This window comes from Salmo trutta, chromosome 33 (genome assembly GCF_901001165.1).
Source record: "Salmo trutta chromosome 33, fSalTru1.1, whole genome shotgun sequence".
NCBI lineage: Eukaryota > Metazoa > Chordata > Actinopteri > Salmoniformes > Salmonidae > Salmo > Salmo trutta.
The window spans coordinates 15148102-15161374 of record NC_042989.1 but is presented as its reverse complement, the minus strand read 5'-3'; the positions used below and the strand labels follow the sequence as shown (position 1 = coordinate 15161374).

Below are 13273 nucleotides of genomic sequence, written 5' to 3'. Positions count from 1 at the left end.
AAAGGGCCTTCACCTGCACATGACTTTAGCTGGTTCACTCGAGGCACTGCAACTGTCTCTGTTTATGTCTGCTTTTACATAACCCAGGCCTCAGAGCTTTGTGCTGCAAGCAGGATAATATGTAAGAGAGAGGGGCAAGTGTGTGTGTGAGGGTGTAAGTGTGTGTGTGCACTGCGAAAACCTATGTCCATGAGTGTGTATTGAACATGTGTATGCATATGTGTGCGTGTGTATGTGTGTGTGTGTGTGTGTGTGTGTGTGTGTGTTTGTGTTTTCTTCTCTCCTCCTCATGTCACCACACTGTTGCTTTTCTGTGTCTGACCCCATTGAGGTGTTGTAAGATACCTCCTTTCTCCCTTCCTTCACTCCTATTTTATTTCTGCTAGTTACCTGATATGACCCACTCACTGATGACAGTGACTAAAAAATATATGATTGATGATTACATTGAGGAAGTTATGACATAGGAAGGATGCATTTCTGAGAAATTTGGATGAGAATATTTGATTTCAAGACCCACTCTGACGCAGTGATTATTCAATCCCACTTAATAACATGATCTCCCGCTCTCCAGCTCTGCTTTGACACAGACTCACCCATTCATCTCAAAGTCTCTCTCTATGTTTCTGTCTCTATCTTTCTCGTTCTCTCCCCCCTGTATTTCCTTTCCTCTCAGAACAGCAGAGGCATACCAACCATCTCTGTCTCTCTTTGTTTCTCTCTCTGTTTCTCTCTCTATTTCTCTCCCTGTTTCTCTCTCTCTCTCTCGCTCTCTCTCTCTCTCGCTCTCTCGCTCTCTCGCTCTCTCTCTCTCTCTCTCTTATAGAGCTTGTAGAGTCTATATGCATATATGTCGGAGCTGCCCCCCTCCTCTCTCTCATTGGGCCAGACGGCCTGACCCTGACATTCTGAAATTGATTCACAAGAAGCTCTCTATGCCCCATGGCTCTTTGTGTGTCCTGGTGGGTCCCGGGCCGGGCAGTATATTACATGACCTGTGTTCAGAGAAGGGAGAGAGAGAAGAGAAGAGAAGAGAAGAGAAGAGAAGAGAAGAGAAGAGAAGAGAAGAGAAGAGAAGAAAGACAGCCCTTGTGTTGAGAGACTTAACCTTTAGTGCCTCTATGGTGAGGAGTGCTATGAGACACTCTTTGTTCCCCCCTTGTTCCAATCGTCTGATCTCTGATGTCCTCAGTGACCAGGGGTGTGTGTGTGTGTGTGTGTGTTTGTGTGTGTGTATGTGCGTTTGAAGCCCTTCTGATGGTTCCTCCGGTGCACTCCAGGAAACGTTTGTCTGTGCATTGGGTGAGTTCCTCCAGATGTTGTCGTAATTCTGGTGGACTGTGTGTGTGTGTGTGTGTGTGTGTGTGTGTGTGTGTGTGTGTGTGTGTGTGTGTGTGTGTGTGTGTGTGTGTGTGTGTGTGTGTGTGTGTGTGTGCGTGTGTGCGTGTGTGCGTGCGTGCATGCCTGTGTGTGTGTGTGGTGGGAGGGGGTGTGGAGGGGCATGTTCCAATTAGCCATGGGTAAACTGTTGATGTAAAAGTAGCTAAAGCTAACATTTACAGGCCATGACTCTATGACGTTTCCAATCGCTCAATCCTACTCAGGTCTACATAGCAGAATTATAAGGCTCTTTCATTCAAGAGGCTGGCTGGCTGTCCAATCAAATGTACTATTATTTAGGAGCGTCATTCACCTGCGCAGTGTCCCTTTTGACTCCTGAGAATGGGGTTGGCATCATTCATTTAGTGTAGAGAGTGTCCATTTTGGCTCCTGAGAGTAGGGTTGGCTTCTGGGACATCCTCTCCACTCTCCTTCGGCAGATAAGACATACCCTCTGTCTGGACGTTGCCTCTGTTCTCTGGTCCGGCTCCAACATTCACATCCCCAGCTCTGGTCTTTTAATAGGTCCAGCTCTCTCAATACGGTCCATTCATTCAGCTAGCCACTAATTGGCTACGGAAGAGCATACAACAGGAAGTAGTTCTCTCCTCAGCCTTCCATATTGCACCTAATCCGCTAATGTACATTTCCTCACTGAGAGGCCGCCAGCTCTTGCCTTCCTGAAAATGTTACCTCAGAAAAACAACCAAATCCATACTTTTACAAACCCGGTGGGATTTACTGGAGATTTTCTTTTATGTCTTTACAGCTTCCTGAGAAAAATAACAGTAAATGAGTTGTGAATGTAAATACCTGTAGATATAAGGGGGAAAACATCAAGGAGATGTGTGTAAGGCGGTAGACTCAATGGTGGAGAGAGACACAATGAACCAGTCAAAAGCACAGGAAATGTCAGGATGAAAATACCTGCATGTCCTCCAAACAAATAAGGAGGACAATGGGACTGTGTCTGTGTCTGTGTCTGTGTTTGTGTCTGTGTCTGTGTCTGTGTCTGTGTCTGTGTGTGGGCCTGATGGCGAGCAGGCTGTTCATGGCCATTCTTCACCAGGCTTCTTATCTCCATGTAATTGTCTGACATCTTCTCTCCATTTCTCATCTGGGCTAAAGTTTAGCCCGAGGCCTCTGCGCTACGAGTGTCGAACAGAGTGCAGCCTAAATCCCCAAATATCCAACTGACAATGTGATCAAAGACAATAAAATCGTTTTAATTTCACCCATTTTCTTCCTCTTTCTTTAATTCTTTCTCATATGCTCCCCCCCTTTTTGTCCCTCCCCTCCCTCTTCCTCTTATGTGTTTGTGTTTCACTCTGTCTGTCTGTCTGTCTGTTTGTCTGTCGTTCCATCTCTCTCACACGCCCTCCCTCTCTCTTCTATTAAGACAGATGGGATCTCTCAAACCCAAAATGTTCTGTTCTGTTCTCTTCACTCCTATTGTTTGCAGGTGGGCCAAAAGTAGAGGGTTGAACAGCAGATCTAAAGCTAAAAACAAGTATTTATCAGCGTGTGCACACATAAAAAAGGATACACCTTGCAAGGTGATTCCTCCATGTTCTGGAGCTAGTAGTGTTTTCCTCTGAACCAGGACTCGGGTGACTGCTGGCAATGTGGAATTTTGGATAAGAGTCATGACCCCTAAAAGGTAACACAAGAATATGTTTGTTAAGTCGCATGATGACTGTGATATTTTTTCAGTAGCCTTCCTACACTGGCAGGCTAAGTGTGTGTGTATATGCATGTCTCTCCTCTAGCAGGTGTGTGTGTGTGTGTGTGTGTGTGTGTGTGTGTGTGTGTGTGTGTGTGTGTGTGTGTGTGTGTGTGTGTGTGTGTGTGTGTGTGTGTGTGTGTGTGTGTGTGTGTGTATGTGTTCTCCACATCTTATCCCAGCACTCCTAGGAATTCTAATCCCACTCTCCCTCTGAAGAGGTGCACTTGAGCTGTGACCTCATTTAGGAGGCGAGCACCTGTAGAGTGCAAACAATTATCTGATTAGTGGCAAAAGGACAGTCTCACCCTACCTACCTACCTATACCCCCCTACCCCCCAAATAGGCTTTGGTTTCTCCCAGGTCCTACATCTAAGACTGGGGAGTATTTGAGAGGTGTGGTAGCACTCTAAAGGGGAGAGGAGGAAGCAGAGAGATCAATGGTGTGACAGAGCTGGTTGACAGAGCTCAGACAAAAAGGGCCTTTTTCTCTCAGACAGCCGGGTGCAGCCCATACACACCTGGACAGGCAGAGTAGAGGGGAATCACAGGGAGGCAGGGAGGCTAACCGCGCTTCAAAGCCACACTGCCACCTGGGAGTGGGGGGAAGGAGGTGAGGGGGGAGATGAATGTGACACACACACACAAGCGTGCAGACACACACACAAGGAAGCAGACACAAACACACTGTATGCTTAAACACACCACCCAAGAGAAACAATGTTTTAGACCACTAACACCATAAGGACTGTATCATATAAATATATACAGACGCACAAACACACATACTGTACATACATGCCGATCTACAGAAACACAAACACCACCCATCCTCCCACCACCCCACCCCTACAGAATACAACACAGGAGGTTATTGGCACCTTAATTGGAGAGGACAGGCTCATGGTCATGGCTGGAGCGACAAAATGGGAATGGTATAAAATGCATGGTTTCAATTTGTTTGATGCCATTCCGTTTGCTCTGTTCTCGCCATTATTATGAGCCGTCCTCCCCTCAGCAGCCTCCTGTGACAGAAACGCACAAGCCACAAAACACTTGTACACACATGATACACAGAAACGTACATTCAACCTCTCCCCACACATTGGCGCATCGGTGTGGGGCTGCTGCATGCATGGGAACCAGGGTTTGGGGTGCTGCTGTGCTGCAGGAGCTGTTTGAAGCCAGCTGTCACAACCTGACAGGCTGTTGTTTTAGAGGCCTTTGGTATGGCCGAGGGGGCCAAGGGGAGAAAAACAACACCAGGAATGTGTACAAGTCAGGACCCAACAATAAATCCTTCGTCCGTTTCCTCTCTCTCCCACTGCAGACTGAGGAGGGGAGAAGGGTCGGCTGGGGAGGGGAGCAGGGTCGGCTGAGGAGGGGAGCAGGGTCGGCTGGAGAGGGGAGCAGGGTCGGCTGAGGAGGGGAGCAGGGACGTGGGAGCAGGGAGCAGACTCAAGTCGATACTCAGGCTATGGGACTACATAGCCACTCTTCTCTCTCTCTCCCTCTCTCTGATGGTCATTTTCTATCTTTATCTTTCTCTCTCTCTCACTATCTCTCTCGCTCTCGTGTGTCGTCACTCATAGTCTGTTTATCACTTCTGAAGCAGTGCTCAGTCAGAACAGGCACACATAAACAACTGCTCAGAGAGAGAGCGAGAGAGGGGAGAAGAAGGACAGTCAGACAGACAGACACACACCCATACACACTCCATGCTACTGTAGATAGTGAGACATGAGAACATCCTGAGACAGACAAATGTAGACAGACATAGAACAAAAACAGCAGGCCTGTTGCATCCTGGGAAATCCTGGTTGTGTTTCCAAGCTGCCCCACAAGGCTGTTCTTCCCTACCCATCGCCCACCGCCCACTACCCCTAACGCCCACAACCCAGGATTCCTCTCAGAAGAGAAACAAAACCATCAGTAATGTCCTATGGGTTTATAGCACACTGGAGCCATGGAAACTGTCTGTTTTTGTACTTTTTGGGAGGGGTGCTCAGTGTATGTATATGTGTTTTTACAGTATTTGTGTGAGATAGTGTGCATACGTGTGTGTGTGTGTTCACTCCATCCCTGAAACACACACACACACACACACACACAACAAAGCCATGTTCCGTGACCCCGGTGGTCTGCTAAGAGCTCCAGGCCAATACATCATCCTCCTCAACACTCGGCTCACTCCTCTCCCTGCTTTGAACTGAGCACAGTTCACTGAGCTAACTACTGCCGCTCTATAGGGATACATACAGAAACCCCCACGATCACCCCAAACTATGTGGAGTAACTTTATGGGGCTCTCAATGGAAAAATCAACAGATGTTCAAGGCAGGGTCTTTGTTTTTTTTATACCTACTATTGTTTGGTGAGTATGTCCTCTCCTCCTTTTCTCTACTGTATATTTCAGTCATCGGTTTTACGGTTGAATATCGAATACTTAAACAGCCATACCCTGCCAGTGGTCTACATTGCCTAACATGACTGTGGCTGGGATGAGCATTCGTTGAATAACACAGGGACTGAGGGTTTTGAAAGCCATGCTGTAAATATCTTTGGCTAGCGAGCGCTCTCCAACATTCTCAATGAGTAATTAAGTGTCTGATTAATTCCATCAGCGGGCCACAGAGAAAGTCTTCTCCGAGAGGAATGGTGGAGTTTACGCAATTACTCTGCTATGTTTCCCTGGAATGGTTGAGGATGTGATGTGGGCTTAGAGTGTTTTGATGCCTGCTTAGCTTCGAGGTCAAATGGTGTTGCCCTCACTCAACTACACTCTTAGAAAAAAGGGTTCCAAAAGGGTTCTATGGCTGTTCCCATATGAGAACCCTATTTTGGTTCCAGGTAGAAACCTTTTTGTTGTTGTTGAAGAGTGTACTTGAGCTCACATCTTCCTTGATCATATGGGTAGTATGGTTACAGCGGGCTCACTAAAATTCTAGAATGAGCTATTACTAGGCGTGTGGCGGTCACAAAATTTTGTCAGCCGGTGATTGTCAAGCAAATAACTGTCAGTCTCACGGTAATTAACCGTTAATTAACATAAACACATTTAGCATCTCCTGGCTTCCAAACATAGCCTACAAGCCACTGATGCTGACCTTTGGAATGTCTACATTTCAAAAAGTATAATAAATCCATGTAATATAGCCTACACCTTCACAATAAATCCATTATTTACTTTAGACAGGTATAAAGAAGCATGATATGAAGAAAATGTCATCTGTTTCAGAAGAACAGAATAGCATACTCTGAGTTGTCCTTATGTTAGGTCCTGATCTGGCTATGCCAAATGACTGTGGGCTACACAAGTTCATTTAGCAGACAATATTAGCTTAGAATTCCATGGCATTATTTTATAGTATGAAAAATACAATTCAATAAAGCTGAATAAAATAGAAAGGATATTTTCTCCAAACGATTTGAGGGAGTGCGCACATACGGCTGTTCTGTGTTGAGCGCTTAACAAAGAAATAGGTATTCCTACATGCTTAATTTAGAGTTATTAATGTAACTTTAGTTGTTCTACAAACGTTGGACTATATGTTTTGATTTTTAATACATTGTAAGGCTGCATGATGCGACTCTAATGATGATTTGAAAAAGGATTATTGAAAGGCATGAGCTCTGCTTTGTTTTTTGCACAGGCTGTACACACTACAATTTCATGGCGGCATCCCCTTTGTGTGGCTGTAATGCACCCTAAAAAAAATCAATGCCTTCTGCGGCCAGTGGCTGTTGTGCCCTTCTTCCTGAGTGCTGAGCGCTCCGAATCACCTCTCACTCACTATCATGTGATCAGGTCTTTCTCACAGGCTACAAGTGAAGACAGACACATCGGGGGACGGAACTACGTGCGTCCTTATCCAATTCCGAGGTGCATATTGAAGATATTGGAAGAACTGTCCACATTTACTTTTCATAATCCATCAAGATGAGTAGGCCTAATGAACATCAAAAGCACTAGCCTATGTCAATCTACTATCCCCATAGTACAAAAGTTGACCTATTCTGTGCGAGAAATAAATATTCCAAACATAGTCTGGGACTGTTGTGGGATGCGATAGATCCCAAATTAATACAACCACTAGCATCAAAAAAAGTTTTTACGCAATGTGACTGAAGCAACAGATCAGAACGTTTAGCTTAAAATGTTAATAAACTATTAGGCTATTTCTTCACATTATAAGCGCAGCAATGTGCACATGGTAGTGGGCTATAAGCAGGAATGTTCCATTAGAGGAAAACACCATTATCAAAAATTTACCACAAATGCAATTATCCATGTAATGCTTTTATTATAAAGGTGCATTTTTATAGTGAAACTTGAAACTTACGCGCTGTTTATGTATGCCAGTTAGGATCTACACCCCTTGTAAAGGGGATTAATGCGCTTAATTTTAAGAATTTATTTGATACAAACCTTATCAAAACATATAGGCCTATGGGCTACGCTACATGAGGTGTGCGACTATGATTAAAAAAAGTCACAAAAAAAAGGCATTGTTTCCTATGCTGGGCATCATTCACAAGTGATAATATAGTAATTCACAAGTGATAGGCTAATATTGTCACCCATCAGACTATTCTTGATTTAATCTTGTCTTTACATATACTAAATAATATATGTGTTTTGATTTAGAATAGATCATTATCATGCACCTGTATGGAAACAGGGGCAGCGGGAAAAAATACATGTCATCTAACCGCTTTTCGAGGGCCTGGTAGGCTATACTCCTGTTGTAAATATAAACAATGTGCTGAAAAGGAGTGTGTAACTGGCTGCAGGGAAGTCAGGCACAGGAGAGCAGAAATGGGTAGCAAACGGAGCCATTTATAGAGGCGAAAAAAAAACACCACTCAGAAAACTAAACACACACAGGTTACCCGCCGCAAACCAGCCTGGAGTACACGTACATTTACACATAACAATTCCACACACAGACATGGGAGAAAACAGAGGGTTATATGCAAGATGAGTAATGAGGGATGCAAACCAGGTGTGCGGGAAAACAAGACAAAACAAATGGAAAATGAAAGGTGGATCGGCGATGGCTAGAAGACCGGTGACTTCGACCACCGAACGCCGCCCGAACAAGGAGAGGGACCGACCTCGGCGGAAGTCGTGATGTGCTTAATATTAGGAAAGTTGAGAAATAAATATAGTCGGCCTAGCCTATAGAAAGTTGATTGGATCCTCTTTTTAGTAGACGCCATCATTTTCTCATGCAATTGCATAGCCTATAGAAATGTTGCGCAACATGATCTCATGGGCTCTCATTAAGTGTTTGATTAGATTTTCAATTACATTTGCATTGATGTCAGAGTGATTAGAGGGACAATATAGTGCTGAGTACCAGGCAGATAGTAAGTTTGGTAGTCTACTAATGACCAGCAGCAGCATCAGAGCTTGGAGAAGCCTAATTACAGTGACTAAACAGTCACGTGGAATTTTACTTCCTTCATGACTTGTGACTGCCTGTGTGGCGGTAATACGGTCACGGCAACAGCCCTAGCAATGACCTGTTTTTGTGGTTACGGAATGTTCTTGCACCACTGACGTGCTGCTCTGTGTAAGAGGGAACAGAGAGGAAGGGTATAGGTAAAAACAAATTTCCTCTGTATATGTGAGGCCTGTACAGAAATGCTAACAGGGGTCTTCTGAGCTTAGGGCTCCATGTCAGTGCCTGAACCCCTTTTTAACTGCCCTCTCACTCTCCTCGGAATTCATAGTAGTTGGATCACTCCAGGTTTGACCCTGGGCCCCAGGGCTGTCCCCTAGTGCAGGCTGGGGGTCCCCACACACCCCCACCCCAGCCTTGGGGGTCATCCCCAACACCTCCCTAGGCCGCCCTGTCAAGTTAGGACCTATGGGGACCAATGTTAGCAACCCCCCTCCTCTGGCTCTCTTCCCTCCAGGAAGCAGGGCCCTACTCCTCCACCACTCTGGCCGCTGCAGCGCTTGACAGCTAATATTTGTCTGCCAAAATCTGTGTCTGTAATCCGTACTTCCACGCAGGGATCCCGTTACGGCCTGTCTTGAGTATGCCAGCTGTTCAAACAATCCCCCAACCTCTCTCTCTCTTGGCCTCGCTCACCAATTCCCCCTCCCCTCCCGTCCTCTCCCCTCGGACCCCAGCTCGGCCTCAGCCTCGGCCCGGCGAGCGGTTAGCCATTATTAAGACCCCCAAGCGGCAGAGCGAGCGGTCTCCTTGCATTAAGCATGATTCTCCCAGAGGTCCTCCCTCATTAGCAAGACAAACATCTCAGATGGCAGAGAGGGGAGGGGGTGGTAATGGAAGGGAGGATTGGACCTCTTAGGCTAGCAGGACAGCAGATGGGTGGGAGCCGGTAGAGTCGGGCTAGTGGTGTGGTTGTTAGATGTATGTTTTATTGCTCCATTCCTTAGCAGGTGAGGTCTCTTGTTGCTGAAACTAGACGTTCTCTCTTGCCCTCCCTACTCCGTCTCTCTCTCCCTCTTGCTTTCTCTCTCCCCCAGGTTCTCCTGAGCAGTGCAGGTGCTTTCTATTCATCATGAGTGAGACAGATGCCTCAACTCCCATCAGGCCATGGTAAGCGGTGACCTCGCTCATTCACACCATCCTGCAGCGCCAGGGCCAGAGGTCACATGGGCTCCAGCGGCACCCTGGCATCTGTCTGCACACACACACATGTGCATGCACAAATGCAAACACTCTAACACACACACTCGCACAGCTGCCTCATCACAGGGACCCCACATACAAGTCTGACAAAACTGCCTAGCCTTGGAGACACCAGAGAGTAGGGTGTCTAATCAAAAACACATCTTTTGACCAATGGGTACAAGTGTGTAATTGTGTAGATACTCTTCAAAGAAAGCCAATGGTCCAAACCTCATGTCTCTATCATAATCCATTCAAAAGTTATTGGAGTTTTTATCCTTATAAAAGGACAAAACTAGGGTGACTAACCAGAGAAAAAAAGTGGTCAAAAATCTGGAAAATGTCTATAGCATCACGTAAGCTAGGCTGGATGCTGTTCGAGAATTAAGGCTACCTGACAGGCTCGCTTTCCTGTTGAACTCATCATCTTTCAATATATCGATTTTGAGACATGATGTAGTATTTTCATATTTTAGAAATTCCTGGTCTTCTTCGAAGATTTCTCACAAAACAAGCGTATCTGTGAAATGTCAACAAAGCTCTGAGCGTATAGCAAGATTATTATCTTCAAAGCCTTTTTAATTTAATTCAGCTCGTGTCATGCTAATTTGACTTTTTGTGACTTGCGGAAACAACTTTGAAGACACGTACCACAACATGTAAAATCCTCAAAAGTGGCTGCGAGAAAGCTGCGTCGCTCTGTCAACAGAACTCAGTGCTTATTATCGGGGGTATAAGGTTACGAAATCCGACTTTTTGGATATAATGTTAATGATATGTTAAAGAAGACACCACTGAACGATTCAGAACATGAATAATTATATTTGTCTTGGTAAAATGTATTTGATAAAGTAAGGAAGTGAAATTTAATCACCAAAGTGTGTTTTCACCCACTCTGTGCAGACACCCTACAGGACATATGTGACTCACCACCTGGATTCGGTCTTTTGTAGCAAAATTTGAAATTAGATTTTTACATTGGTAAAAAGTAGAGACTCAGAGCTACAAAATGTTATATCATACACTGCATTTCTGAGGAACAATGGGAAAAAATTCTGCTTTTAAAGTTGATAAACTTGTAAACTTACTTTTGAGAAAAGGGCCTTTGAATGTTTTGGTACCTACTGGAGAGCTCTCATTTGTCTACACCCATTCAGCATTGTTCACACCCTTTTATGCCAGCCCCACCCATCTGTTTAAGGATTCACATGTGAGGTCATGTGCTAAACAGTAAGCAGTGTAGTAAAGATTAAGACTAAAAGTGGTAGTTAGCCTACAATAAGGAAAAAGTGTCCATATCAAAATATTTTATAAATATTAGATGACGTTTACCCAGACACACTTGTCTAAATTGATGGGTCATGAGAAAAAAATGCTAGAACCCCCAGCCACATCCAGTGGTGGAAAAAGTACAAAATTGTCATACTTGAGTAAAAGTAAAGATACCTTAATAGAAAATGACTGAAGTAAAAGTCACCCAGTAAAATAGTACTTGAGTACAAGTCTAAAAGTAGTTGGTTTTAAAAATACTTAAGTATCAAAAGTAAATGGAATTGATAAAATGTACTTAAGTATCAAAAGTAAACGTGTAAATCATTTAAAATTCCTTATATTAAACCAGACGGCCTAATTGTTTTAATTTTTTATTGACGGATAGGCAGGTGCAGACTACAACACTCGGACATAATTTACAAATAAAGCATTTTTGTTTAGTGAGTCCGTCAGATCAGAGGCAGTGGATGACCAGGGATGTTCTCTTGATAAGTGTGTGAATTGGACAATTCTCTAGTCAAAATGTAACAAGTACTTTTGGGTGTTTGGGAAAATGTATGGAGTAAAAAGTACTTTTTTTCTGGAATGTGGTGAAGTAAAAGTAAAAGTTGCCAAAAATATAGATAGTAAAATAATGTACAGATACCCCCAAAAAATACAAAAGTAGTATTTTACTGAAGTACTTTACACCACTGCCCAAATGCCTTCACAACAGTACATTAGCATATTTTATATACTGTTACACATGCACTTATCACATAGTATTCCATACATAAGTTAAGGCCATGCAACCTGAGTTGAAACCTGAGTGAGGTGCACATGTACATACAGTACATAAACAGTACGTAAACAGATGTATGCGCCATATATTTATGTGGTGGACTCTTGATACGGTCACATGATACTGTTGTGGTATGTCACAAAATCATGTTACGACCACACATATCAATATTAATTTTATATATCAATATTTTGCTAAGTCTTGCTAAGTGGATGGGACTCTACAGAAGGTGTAAACGGTACAGCCAAATGGTTAATTGTATATCAGAAATATCAGAAATAGCATCAATATAAATAAAATAATATGCAGTATGTACAAGAACAATATCAATATCAGTGATAGACAAGGTAGTTAGGTATATGCATGCAATCAGGGGTAAAGTGGCTGAGCAGCAGGATAATTTTTCTTTTGTAGCAGCAACGTATGGTGTGTGTGTTAGGAGAGAGTCATTTGAATAGAGGCACTGCAGATAGTGCTGATGACTGGTCCATCCGAACCACACATGAACAAGGGAAGCTACATTCGGAGAGCCTGTTTCTGTCCTGCCCTTGACTTTGGTGCAGGTCATGTGACGTCCATAGCTTCTTCGTCGCAAAACTTCCTGATCGTGTCAAAAAGATAAGTTTGTCTAGCTGTGTAAAGTCCAGGTGGTGATTGTACAGGCAGACCATCTATGGGAGGAAGGATGTCAGCGTTGCGCAGCAGCTTAAACCTGGTCCCGACTGAGTCCGAACCCTCCATGGCGACACCAACACCAGGCTCCAGAGCATCGAAGCTGTAAAACATAGAATAACAACAACAACAAATGAGAAAACATTTCAACCTTGCACAACATCAATTCACCTCCCAAGTTTATATAAGAAGAATAACCTCATACAATGCAATGAAAATTGTTTTCACCTGAAGTGCTGGTACTGCTTGATCTGTGGTACAGAGTCAGGTGTTGTTTCCAGCCATAGCTTTCCACCAGCACCGTATCATCCTCCAGTCCAACCAGCTGTGGGATGTTGACCCCTGTTACACTATATTACAGTGGGGGAAAAAAGTATTTGATCCCCTGCTAATTTTGTACGTTTGCCCACTGACAAAGAAAGGATCAGTCTATCATTTTAATGGTAGGTTTATTTGAACAGTGAGCGACAGAATAACAACAAAAATATCCAGAAAAACGCATGTCAAAAATGTTATAAATTGATTTGCATTTTAATGAGGGAAATAAGTATTTGACCCCCTCTCAGTCAGAAAGATTTCCCAGGTGTCTTATATACAGGTAACGAGCTGAGATTAGGAGCACACTCTTAAAGGGAGTGCTCCTAATCTCAGTTTGTTACCTGTAAAAAAGACACCTGTCCACAGAAGCAATCAATCAATCAGATTCCAAACTCTCCACCATGGCCAAGACCAAAGAGCTCTCCAAGGATGTCAGGGACAAGATTGTAGACCTACACAAGGCTGGGATGGGCTGCA

At 44.0% G+C, this 13273-nt stretch overlaps 1 long non-coding RNA gene and 1 pseudogene across 1 annotated transcript; both read right to left on the bottom strand.

Moving 5' to 3' along the window:
- The window catches only part of LOC115172070 (26S proteasome regulatory subunit 10B-like), a 41577-nt pseudogene extending 32638 nt beyond the window's left edge, over nt 1-8939 (bottom strand).
- A 2740-nt stretch (nt 8940-11679) lies between these two features.
- Nucleotides 11680-12747, bottom strand: LOC115172118 (uncharacterized). Its single transcript, XR_003871380.1, has 2 exons — nt 12707-12747; nt 11680-12581 (listed from the first exon to the last, which is right to left on the bottom strand). It is a non-coding gene; the product is annotated as an uncharacterized LOC115172118 (long non-coding RNA).
- Nucleotides 12748-13273: the final 526 nt, after the last annotated feature.